A 12288-nucleotide genomic window follows, 5' to 3' on the forward strand; every position below is an offset into this window, starting at 1 on the left:
TCGATACCACTAACAAATACAGGGCCGAACCCTGAAAGATTCACCTCGGACGACTTCCTCAAAATTCCCAATATAAAATACATGGACATAAGTAGAAATATACGGCAGACAGATTTTACCTGGCCGAGTGGTCCCTTGCTGAAATAATGATTTTCTAAATACCGTTGCAGGAGAAAATCACAGTTGACTCTCTCGGTGGGTGTAAATCAGGAGCTGCCCAGTGGCCGATGAATAATATACAACGCCAAGACACAAAAGAGTATTTCAGTCTATACACGATATGGTCTTGCTAGAACAAGTACGTATTCGCCGGCACTTGGAACACTGCCCGACACAGTAGGATAACAAACCATCCAAGCTGAACTTTCACCTAGTATTCGTCTGCGATCTAAAGTCAACTACTGATAGACGCCTGTGCAGCTTTACTTTCTATGACTATCTTTAGGCATTCTGTAAAAGAAAAAAAAAAAATTAGTAAAACGTTCACCCCTCCAAGTGACGGACAGTCGCTTTGTATCTTAACGACGAGACCCACAGTCTGAAGCCTTTCCTGAAAGGTGTGTTAATTTTAGGAGGGAAAATTACATTCAAATATAAATTATCCTAGACTAAATTTTGAATTAATATGAAGCAAATGACAGGCGCCTAACCCCCTTGCCTTCTGTGTTTATCTGATTATACCCCCGGAGAGAAAAAAAAGGAATTGATATAATGTTCACCCCTCCAAGTATTGGACAAGCGCTGTGTATCTTAACTCGGAGATGTCCCGTCTCACATCTTTCGTGGTTGCCCTCCTTTTTCCGGAAGTAGACCATCCCACCACCTGGACGGCAAAATTTCACACTGAGATACTGCGGTGAGGAAAATTACCTCATTTGCTCGACAGGTATCTCCCAACACTCATTCACGCGTTTCATTGCGTCTTCGATAATCGCGGAACAAACTGGCTAGGCTCGAGTGCACTTACTGAGAAACGATTAGGCAACACAAAGGAATTTTTTTAGAAAAAGCCATAATCAAACAATGCAATCATTTCGGCAAATAGGTAGTTTGGGAGCAGTCCCAACGACGCCGACATGCTGGCTGCAGTTATTAAAGAAAAAAGCAAAATAAAAAAAATGAAGCCAACAGCACGTGGTGTTCCCAAGCGGTCACCCATCCAAGTACTAACCACGCCCAATGCTGCTTAACTGCGGTGATCAGACGAGAACCGGTGTTTTCAGCATGGTATGGCCGTTGGCATTAGATTTGACTGAGTTACTCCTATAACAAGTCCATTCCTTATTTCCTGCATAACCAAATCAATTGAATTTCAAAATAGTAAGAGAACGGATTGCTGATTATCTTTAGAAAACGACACTTCCAGCTTCTAAAGTCGATACCACCAACAAATACAGGGCCGAACCCTGAAAGATTCACCTCGGACGACTTCCTCAAAATTCCCAATATAAAATACATGGACATAAGTAGAAATATACGGCAGACAGAATTTACCTGGCCGAGTGGTTCCTTGCTGAAATAATGATTTTCTAAATACCGTTGCAGGAGAAAATCACAGTTGACTCTCTCGGTGGGTGTAAATCAGGAGCTGCCCAGTGGCCGATGAATAATATACAACGCCAAGACACAAAAGAGTATTTCAGTCTATACACGATATGGTCTTGCTAGAACAAGTACGTATTCGCCGGCACTTGGAACACTGCCCGACACAGTAGGATAAAAAACCATCCAAGCTGAACTTTCACCTAGTATTCGTCTGCGATCTAAAGTCAACTACTGATAGACGCCTGTGCAGCTTTACTTTCTATGACTATCTTTAGGCATTCTGTAAAAGAAAAAAAAAAAATTAGTAAAACGTTCACCCCTCCAAGTGACGGACAGTCGCTTTGTATCTTAACGACGAGACCCACAGACTGAAGCCTTTCCTGAAAGGTGTGTTAATTTTAGGAGGGAAAATTACATTCAAATTAAATTATCCTAGACTAAATTTTGAAATAATATGAAGCAAATGACAGGCGCCTAACCCCCTTGCCTTCTGTGTTTATCTGATTATACCCCCGGAGAGAAAAAAAAGGAATTCATATAATGTTCACCCCTCCAAGTATTGGACAAGCGCTGTGTATCTAACTCGGAGATGTCCCGTCTCACATCTTCCGTGGTTGCCCTCCTTTTTCCGGAAGTAGACCATCCCACCACCTGGACGGCAAAATTTCACACTGAGATACTGCGGTGAGGAAAATTACCTCATTTGCTCGACAGGTATCTCCCAACACTCATTCATGCGTTTCATTGCGTCATCGATAATCGCGGAACAAACTGGCTAGGCTCGAGTGCACTTACTGAGAAACGATAAGGCAACAAAAAGGAATTTTTTTAGAAAAAGCCATAATCAAACAATGCAATCATTTCGGCACATAGGTAGTTTGGGAGCAGTCCCAACGACGCCGACATGCTGGCTGCAGTTATTAAAGAAGAAAGCAAAATAAAAAAATGAAGCCAACAACACGTGGTGTTCCCAAGCGGTCACCCATCCAAGTACTAACCACGCCCAATGCTGCTTAACTGCGGTGATCAGACGAGAACCGGTGTTTTCAGCGTGGTATGGCCGTTGGCATTAGATTTGACAGAGTTACTTATGTAACAAGTCCATTCCTTATTTCCTGCATAACCAAATAAATTGAATTTCAAAATAGTAAAAGAACGGATTGCTGATTATCTTTAGAAAACGACACTTCCAGCTTCTAAAGTCGATACCACTAACAAATACAGGGCCGAACCCTGAAAGATTCACCTCGGACGACTTCCTCAAAATTCCCAATATAAAATACATGGACATAAGTAGAAATATACGGCAGACAGATTTTACCTGGCCGAGTGGGTCCTTGCTGAAATAATGATTTTCTAAATACCGTTGCAGGAGAAAATCACAGTTGACTCTCTCGGTGGGTGTAAATCAGGAGCTGCCCAGTGGCCGATGAATAATATACAACGCCAAGACACAAAAGAGTATTTCAGTCTATACACGATATGGTCTTGCTAGAACAAGTACGTATTCGCCGGCACTTGGAACACTGCCCGACACAGTAGGATAACAAACCATCCAAGCTGAACTTTCACCTAGTATTCGTCTGCGATCTAAAGTCAACTACTGATAGACGCCTGTGCAGCTTTACTTTCTATGACTATCTTTAGGCATTCTGTAAAAGAGAAAAAAATTTTTAGTAAAACGTTCACCCCTCCAAGTGACGGACATTCGCTTTGTATCTTAACGACGAGACCCACAGTCTAAGCCTTTCCTGAAAGGTGTGTTAATTTTAGGAGGGAAAATTACATTCAAATATAAATTATCCTAGACTAAATTTTGAATTAATATGAAGCAAATGACAGGCGCCTAACCCCCTTGCCTTCTGTGTTTATCTGATTATACCACCGGAGAGAAAAAAAAGGAATTCATATTATGTTCACCCCTCCAAGTATTGGACAAGCGCTGTGTATCTTAACTCGGAGATGTCCCGTCTCACATCTTTCGTGGTTGCCCTCCTTTTTCCGGAAGTAGACCATCCCACCACCTGGACGGCAAAATTTCACACTGAGATACTGCGGTGAGGAAAATTACCTCATTTGCTCGACAGGTATCTCCCAACACTCATTCATGCGTTTCATTGCGTCATCGATAATCGCGGAACAAACTGGCTAGGCTCGAGTGCACTTACTGAGAAACGATAAGGCAACAAAAAGGAATTTTTTTAGAAAAAGCCATAATCAAACAATGCAATCATTTCGGCACATAGGTAGTTTGGGAGCAGTCCCAACGACGCCGACATGCTGGCTGCAGTTATTAAAGAAAAAAGCAAAATAAAAAAATGAAGCCAACAGCACGTGGTGTTCCCAAGCGGTCACCCATCCAAGTACTAACCACGCCCAATGCTGCTTAACTGCGGTGATCAGACGAGAACCGGTGTTTTCAGCATGGTATGGCCGTTGGCATTAGATTTGACTGAGTTACTCCTATAACAAGTCCATTCCTTATTTCCTGCATAACGAAATCAATTGAATTTCAAAATAGTAAGAGAACGGATTGCTGATTATCTTTAGAAAACGACACTTCCAGCTTCTAAAGTCGATACCACTAACAAATACAGGGCCGAACCCTGAAAGATTCACCTCGGACGACTTCCTCAAAATTCCCAATATAAAATACATGGACATAAGTAGAAATATACGGCAGACAGATTTTACATGGCCGAGTGGTTCCTTGCTGAAATAATGATTTTCTAAATACCGTTGCAGGAGAAAATCACAGTTGACCCTCTCGGTGGGTGTAAATCAGGAGCTGCCCAGTGGCCGATGAATAATATACAACGCCAAGACACAAAAGAGTATTTCAGTCTATACACGATATGGTCTTGCTAGAACAAGTACGTATTCGCCGGCACTTGGAACATTGCCCGACACAGTAGGATAACAAACCATCCAAGCTGAACTTTCACCTAGTATTCGTCTGCGATCTAAAGTCAACTACTGATAGACGCCTGTGCAGCTTTACTTTCTATGACTATCTTTAGGCATTCTGTAAAAGAAAAAAAAAATTTTAGTAAAACGTTCACCCCTCCAAATGACGGACAGTCGCTTTGTATCTTAACGACGAGACCCACAGTCTGAAGCCTTTCCTGAAAGGTGTGTTAATTTTAGGAGGGAAAATTACATTCAAATATAAATTATCCTAGACTAAATCTTGAAATAACATGAAGCAAATGACAGGCGCCTAACCCCCTTGCCTTCTGTGTTTATCTGATTATACCCCCGGAGAGAAAAAAAAGGAATTCATATAATGTTCACCCCTCCAAGTATTGGACAAGCGCTGTGTATCTTAACTCGGAGATGTCACGTCTCACATCTTTCGTGGTTGCCCTCCTTTTTCCGGAAGTAGACCATCCCACCACCTGGACGGCAAAATTTCACACTCAGATACTGCGGTGAGGAAAATTACCTCATTTGCTCGACAGGTATCTCCCAACACTCATTCACGCGTTTCATTGCGTCTTCGATAATCGAGGAACAAATTGGCTAGGCTCGAGTGCACTTACTGAGAAACGATTAGGCAACACAAAGGAATTTTTTTAGAAAAAGCCATAATCAAACAATGCAATCATTTCGGCAAATAGGTAGTTTGGGAGCAGTCCCAACGACGCCGACATGCTGGCTGCAGTTATTAAAGAAAAAAGCAAAATAAAAAAAATGAAGCCAACAGCACGTGGTGTTCCCAAGCGGTCACCCATCCAAGTACTAACCACGCCCAATGCTGCTTAACTGCGGTGATCAGACGAGAACCGGTGTTTTCAGCATGGTATGGCCGTTGGCATTAGATTTGACTGAGTTACTCCTATAACAAGTCCATTCCTTATTTCCTGCATAACGAAATCAATTGAATTTCAAAATAGTAAGAGAACGGATTGCTGATTATCTTTAGAAAACGACACTTCCAGCTTCTAAAGTCGATACCACTAACAAATACAGGGCCGAACCCTGAAAGATTCACCTCGGACGACTTCCTCAAAATTCCCAATATAAAATACATGGACATAAGTAGAAATATACGGCAGACAGATTTTACATGGCCGAGTGGTTCCTTGCTGAAATAATGATTTTCTAAATACCGTTGCAGGAGAAAATCACAGTTGACCCTCTCGGTGGGTGTAAATCAGGAGCTGCCCAGTGGCCGATGAATAATATACAACGCCAAGACACAAAAGAGTATTTCAGTCTATACACGATATGGTCTTGCTAGAACAAGTACGTATTCGCCGGCACTTGGAACACTGCCCGACACAGTAGGATAACAAACCATCCAAGCTGAACTTTCACCTAGTATTCGTCTGCGATCTAAAGTCAACTACTGAAAGACGCCTGTGCAGCTTTACTTTCTATGACTATCTTTAGGCATTCTGTAAAAGAAAAAAAAAATTTTAGTAAAACGTTCACCCCTCCAAATGACGGACAGTCGCTTTGTATCTTAACGACGAGACCCACAGTCTGAAGCCTTTCCTGAAAGGTGTGTTAATTTTAGGAGGGAAAATTACATTCAAATATAAATTATCCTAGACTAAATCTTGAAATAACATGAAGCAAATGACAGGCGCCTAACCCCCTTGCCTTCTGTGTTTATCTGATTATACCCCCGGAGAGAAAAAAAAGGAATTCATATAATGTTCACCCCTCCAAGTATTGGACAAGCGCTGTGTATCTTAACTCGGAGATGTCACGTCTCACATCTTTCGTGGTTGCCCTCCTTTTTCCGGAAGTAGACCATCCCACCACCTGGACGGCAAAATTTCACACTGAGATACTGCGGTGAGGAAAATTACCTCATTTGCTCGACAGGTATCTCCCAACACTCATTCATGCGTTTCATTGCGTCATCGATAATCGCGGAACAAACTGGCTAGGCTCGAGTGCACTTACTGAGAAACGATAAGGCAACAAAAAGGAATTTTTTTAGAAAAAGCCATAATCAAACAATGCAATCATTTCGGCACATAGGTAGTTTGGGAGCAGTCCCAACGACGCCGACATGCTGGCTGCAGTTATTAAAGAAAAAAGCAAAATAAAAAAATGAAGCCAACAGCACGTGGTGTTCCCAAGCGGTCACCCATCCAAGTACTAACCACGCCCAATGCTGCTTAACTGCGGTGATCAGACGAGAACCGGTGTTTTCAGCATGGTATGGCCGTTGGCATTAGATTTGACTGAGTTACTCCTATAACAAGTCCATTCCTTATTTCCTGCATAACGAAATCAATTGAATTTCAAAATAGTAAGAGAACGGATTGCTGATTATCTTTAGAAAACGACACTTCCAGCTTCTAAAGTCGATACCACTAACAAATACAGGGCCGAACCCTGAAAGATTCACCTCGGACGACTTCCTCAAAATTCCCAATATAAAATACATGGACATAAGTAGAAATATACGGCAGACAGATTTTACATGGCCGAGTGGTTCCTTGCTGAAATAATGATTTTCTAAATACCGTTGCAGGAGAAAATCACAGTTGACCCTCTCGGTGGGTGTAAATCAGGAGCTGCCCAGTGGCCGATGAATAATATACAACGCCAAGACACAAAAGAGTATTTCAGTCTATACACGATATGGTCTTGCTAGAACAAGTACGTATTCGCCGGCACTTGGAACATTGCCCGACACAGTAGGATAACAAACCATCCAAGCTGAACTTTCACCTAGTATTCGTCTGCGATCTAAAGTCAACTACTGAAAGACGCCTGTGCAGCTTTACTTTCTATGACTATCTTTAGGCATTCTGTAAAAGAAAAAAAAAATTTTAGTAAAACGTTCACCCCTCCAAATGACGGACAGTCGCTTTGTATCTTAACGACGAGACCCACAGTCTGAAGCCTTTCCTGAAAGGTGTGTTAATTTTAGGAGGGAAAATTACATTCAAATATAAATTATCCTAGACTAAATCTTGAAATAACATGAAGCAAATGACAGGCGCCTAACCCCCTTGCCTTCTGTGTTTATCTGATTATACCCCCGGAGAGAAAAAAAAGGAATTCATATAATGTTCACCCCTCCAAGTATTGGACAAGCGCTGTGTATCTTAACTCGGAGATGTCACGTCTCACATCTTTCGTGGTTGCCCTCCTTTTTCCGGAAGTAGACCATCCCACCACCTGGACGGCAAAATTTCACACTGAGATACTGCGGTGAGGAAAATTACCTCATTTGCTCGACAGGTATCTCCCAACACTCATTCATGCGTTTCATTGCGTCATCGATAATCGCGGAACAAACTGGCTAGGCTCGAGTGCACTTACTGAGAAACGATAAGGCAACAAAAAGGAATTTTTTTAGAAAAAGCCATAATCAAACAATGCAATCATTTCGGCACATAGGTAGTTTGGGAGCAGTCCCAACGACGCCGACATGCTGGCTGCAGTTATTAAAGAAAAAAGCAAAATAAAAAAATGAAGCCAACAGCACGTGGTGTTCCCAAGCGGTCACCCATCCAAGTACTAACCACTCCCAATGCTGCTTAACTGCGGTGATCAGACGAGAACCGGTGTTTTCAGCATGGTATGGCCGTTGGCATTAGATTTGACTGAGTTACTCCTATAACAAGTCCATTCCTTATTTCCTGCATAACGAAATCAATTGAATTTCAAAATAGTAAGAGAACGGATTGCTGATTATCTTTAGAAAACGACACTTCCAGCTTCTAAAGTCGATACCACTAACAAATACAGGGCCGAACCCTGAAAGATTCACCTCGGACGACTTCCTCAAAATTCCCAATATAAAATACATGGACATAAGTAGAAATATACGGCAGACAGATTTTACATGGCCGAGTGGTTCCATGCTGAAATAATGATTTTCTAAATACCGTTGCAGGAGAAAATCACAGTTGACCCTCTCGGTGGGTGTAAATCAGGAGCTGCCCAGTGGCCGATGAATAATATACAACGCCAAGACACAAAAGAGTATTTCAGTCTATACACGATATGGTCTTGCTAGAACAAGTACGTATTCGCCGGCACTTGGAACATTGCCCGACACAGTAGGATAACAAACCATCCAAGCTGAACTTTCACCTAGTATTCGTCTGCGATCTAAAGTCAACTACTGATAGACGCCTGTGCAGCTTTACTTTCTATGACTATCTTTAGGCATTCTGTAAAAGAAAAAAAAAATTTTAGTAAAACGTTCACCCCTCCAAATGACGGACAGTCGCTTTGTATCTTAACGACGAGACCCACAGTCTGAAGCCTTTCCTGAAAGGTGTGTTAATTTTAGGAGGGAAAATTACATTCAAATATAAATTATCCTAGACTAAATCTTGAAATAACATGAAGCAAATGACAGGCGCCTAACCCCCTTGCCTTCTGTGTTTATCTGATTATACCCCCGGAGAGAAAAAAAAAGAATTCATATAATGTTCACCCCTCCAAGTATTGGACAAGCGCTGTGTATCTTAACTCGGAGATGTCACGTCTCACATCTTTCGTGGTTGCCCTCCTTTTTCCGGAAGTAGACCATCCCACCACCTGGACGGCAAAATTTCACACTCAGATACTGCGGTGAGGAAAATTACCTCATTTGCTCGACAGGTATCTCCCAACACTCATTCACGCGTTTCATTGCGTCTTCGATAATCGAGGAACAAATTGGCTAGGCTCGAGTGCACTTACTGAGAAACGATTAGGCAACACAAAGGAATTTTTTTAGAAAAAGCCATAATCAAACAATGCAATCATTTCGGCAAATAGGTAGTTTGGGAGCAGTCCCAACGACGCCGACATGCTGGCTGCAGTTATTAAAGAAAAAAGCAAAATAAAAAAAATGAAGCCAACAGCACGTGGTGTTCCCAAGCGGTCACCCATCCAAGTACTAACCACGCCCAATGCTGCTTAACTGCGGTGATCAGACGAGAACCGGTGTTTTCAGCATGGTATGGCCGTTGGCATTAGATTTGACTGAGTTACTCCTATAACAAGTCCATTCCTTATTTCCTGCATAACGAAATCAATTGAATTTCAAAATAGTAAGAGAACGGATTGCTGATTATCTTTAGAAAACGACACTTCCAGCTTCTAAAGTCGATACCACTAACAAATACAGGGCCGAACCCTGAAAGATTCACCTCGGACGACTTCCTCAAAATTCCCAATATAAAATACATGGACATAAGTAGAAATATACGGCAGACAGATTTTACATGGCCGAGTGGTTCCTTGCTGAAATAATGATTTTCTAAATACCGTTGCAGGAGAAAATCACAGTTGACCCTCTCGGTGGGTGTAAATCAGGAGCTGCCCAGTGGCCGATGAATAATATACAACGCCAAGACACAAAAGAGTATTTCAGTCTATACACGATATGGTCTTGCTAGAACAAGTACGTATTCGCCGGCACTTGGAACATTGCCCGACACAGTAGGATAACAAACCATCCAAGCTGAACTTTCACCTAGTATTCGTCTGCGATCTAAAGTCAACTACTGATAGACGCCTGTGCAGCTTTACTTTCTATGACTATCTTTAGGCATTCTGTAAAAGAAAAAAAAAATTTTAGTAAAACGTTCACCCCTCCAAATGACGGACAGTCGCTTTGTATCTTAACGACGAGACCCACAGTCTGAAGCCTTTCCTGAAAGGTGTGTTAATTTTAGGAGGGAAAATTACATTCAAATATAAATTATCCTAGACTAAATCTTGAAATAACATGAAGCAAATGACAGGCGCCTAACCCCCTTGCCTTCTGTGTTTATCTGATTATACCCCCGGAGAGAAAAAAAAGGAATTCATATAATGTTCACCCCTCCAAGTATTGGACAAGCGCTGTGTATCTTAACTCGGAGATGTCACGTCTCACATCTTTCGTGGTTGCCCTCCTTTTTCCGGAAGTAGACCATCCCACCACCTGGACGGCAAAATTTCACACTCAGATACTGCGGTGAGGAAAATTACCTCATTTGCTCGACAGGTATCTCCCAACACTCATTCACGCGTTTCATTGCGTCTTCGATAATCGAGGAACAAATTGGCTAGGCTCGAGTGCACTTACTGAGAAACGATTAGGCAACACAAAGGAATTTTTTTAGAAAAAGCCATAATCAAACAATGCAATCATTTCGGCAAATAGGTAGTTTGGGAGCAGTCCCAACGACGCCGACATGCTGGCTGCAGTTATTAAAGAAAAAAGCAAAATAAAAAAAATGAAGCCAACAGCACGTGGTGTTCCCAAGCGGTCACCCATCCAAGTACTAACCACGCCCAATGCTGCTTAACTGCGGTGATCAGACGAGAACCGGTGTTTTCAGCATGGTATGGCCGTTGGCATTAGATTTGACTGAGTTACTCCTATAACAAGTCCATTCCTTATTTCCTGCATAACGAAATCAATTGAATTTCAAAATAGTAAGAGAACGGATTGCTGATTATCTTTAGAAAACGACACTTCCAGCTTCTAAAGTCGATACCACTAACAAATACAGGGCCGAACCCTGAAAGATTCACCTCGGACGACTTCCTCAAAATTCCCAATATAAAATACATGGACATAAGTAGAAATATACGGCAGACAGATTTTACATGGCCGAGTGGTTCCTTGCTGAAATAATGATTTTCTAAATACCGTTGCAGGAGAAAATCACAGTTGACCCTCTCGGTGGGTGTAAATCAGGAGCTGCCCAGTGGCCGATGAATAATATACAACGCCAAGACACAAAAGAGTATTTCAGTCTATACACGATATGGTCTTGCTAGAACAAGTACGTATTCGCCGGCACTTGGAACATTGCCCGACACAGTAGGATAACAAACCATCCAAGCTGAACTTTCACCTAGTATTCGTCTGCGATCTAAAGTCAACTACTGATAGACGCCTGTGCAGCTTTACTTTCTATGACTATCTTTAGGCATTCTGTAAAAGAAAAAAAAAATTTTAGTAAAACGTTCACCCCTCCAAATGACGGACAGTCGCTTTGTATCTTAACGACGAGACCCACAGTCTGAAGCCTTTCCTGAAAGGTGTGTTAATTTTAGGAGGGAAAATTACATTCAAATATAAATTATCCTAGACTAAATCTTGAAATAACATGAAGCAAATGACAGGCGCCTAACCCCCTTGCCTTCTGTGTTTATCTGATTATACCCCCGGAGAGAAAAAAAAGGAATTCATATAATGTTCACCCCTCCAAGTATTGGACAAGCGCTGTGTATCTTAACTCGGAGATGTCACGTCTCACATCTTTCGTGGTTGCCCTCCTTTTTCCGGAAGTAGACCATCCCACCACCTGGACGGCAAAATTTCACACTCAGATACTGCGGTGAGGAAAATTACCTCATTTGCTCGACAGGTATCTCCCAACACTCATTCACGCGTTTCATTGCGTCTTCGATAATCGAGGAACAAATTGGCTAGGCTCGAGTGCACTTACTGAGAAACGATTAGGCAACACAAAGGAATTTTTTTAGAAAAAGCCATAATCAAACAATGCAATCATTTCGGCAAATAGGTAGTTTGGGAGCAGTCCCAACGACGCCGACATGCTGGCTGCAGTTATTAAAGAAAAAAGCAAAATAAAAAAAATGAAGCCAACAGCACGTGGTGTTCCCAAGCGGTCACCCATCCAAGTACTAACCACGCCCAATGCTGCTTAACTGCGGTGATCAGACGAGAACCGGTGTTTTCAGCATGGTATGGCCGTTGGCATTAGATTTGACTGAGTTACTCCTATAACAAGTCCATTCCTTATTTCCTGCATA

The 12288-nt window shown here is 42.0% G+C and overlaps 9 non-coding genes across 9 annotated transcripts; all 9 read right to left on the reverse strand.

Annotated features, from left to right (window-relative positions):
• Positions 1-1122: 1122 nt before the first annotated feature.
• Positions 1123-1241, reverse strand: LOC147873546 (5S ribosomal RNA). Its single transcript, XR_015535713.1, has one exon. It is a non-coding gene; the product is annotated as a 5S ribosomal RNA (ribosomal RNA).
• Positions 1242-2494: 1253 nt separating this feature from the next.
• LOC147873547 (5S ribosomal RNA) lies at positions 2495-2613 on the reverse strand. Its single transcript, XR_015535670.1, has one exon. It is a non-coding gene; the product is annotated as a 5S ribosomal RNA (ribosomal RNA).
• Positions 2614-3867: 1254 nt separating this feature from the next.
• On the reverse strand, positions 3868-3986 carry LOC147873548 (5S ribosomal RNA). Its single transcript, XR_015535714.1, has one exon. It is a non-coding gene; the product is annotated as a 5S ribosomal RNA (ribosomal RNA).
• A 1256-nt stretch (positions 3987-5242) lies between these two features.
• Positions 5243-5361, reverse strand: LOC147873549 (5S ribosomal RNA). The gene has a single exon (XR_015535715.1). It is a non-coding gene; the product is annotated as a 5S ribosomal RNA (ribosomal RNA).
• A 1255-nt stretch (positions 5362-6616) lies between these two features.
• On the reverse strand, positions 6617-6735 carry LOC147873550 (5S ribosomal RNA). Its single transcript, XR_015535717.1, has one exon. It is a non-coding gene; the product is annotated as a 5S ribosomal RNA (ribosomal RNA).
• A 1255-nt stretch (positions 6736-7990) lies between these two features.
• On the reverse strand, positions 7991-8109 carry LOC147873551 (5S ribosomal RNA). The gene has a single exon (XR_015535671.1). It is a non-coding gene; the product is annotated as a 5S ribosomal RNA (ribosomal RNA).
• Positions 8110-9365: 1256 nt separating this feature from the next.
• Positions 9366-9484, reverse strand: LOC147873552 (5S ribosomal RNA). The gene has a single exon (XR_015535718.1). It is a non-coding gene; the product is annotated as a 5S ribosomal RNA (ribosomal RNA).
• A 1256-nt stretch (positions 9485-10740) lies between these two features.
• Positions 10741-10859, reverse strand: LOC147873553 (5S ribosomal RNA). The gene has a single exon (XR_015535719.1). It is a non-coding gene; the product is annotated as a 5S ribosomal RNA (ribosomal RNA).
• Positions 10860-12115: 1256 nt separating this feature from the next.
• Positions 12116-12234, reverse strand: LOC147873554 (5S ribosomal RNA). The gene has a single exon (XR_015535720.1). It is a non-coding gene; the product is annotated as a 5S ribosomal RNA (ribosomal RNA).
• Between the last annotated feature and the right edge of the window lie 54 nt (positions 12235-12288).

Source organism: Zootermopsis nevadensis, unplaced genomic scaffold (assembly GCF_977971745.1).
Source record: "Zootermopsis nevadensis isolate Lab colony 2312 unplaced genomic scaffold, Znev_1.0 Znev_ptg000017l, whole genome shotgun sequence".
NCBI classification, from domain to species: domain Eukaryota; kingdom Metazoa; phylum Arthropoda; class Insecta; order Blattodea; family Termopsidae; genus Zootermopsis; species Zootermopsis nevadensis.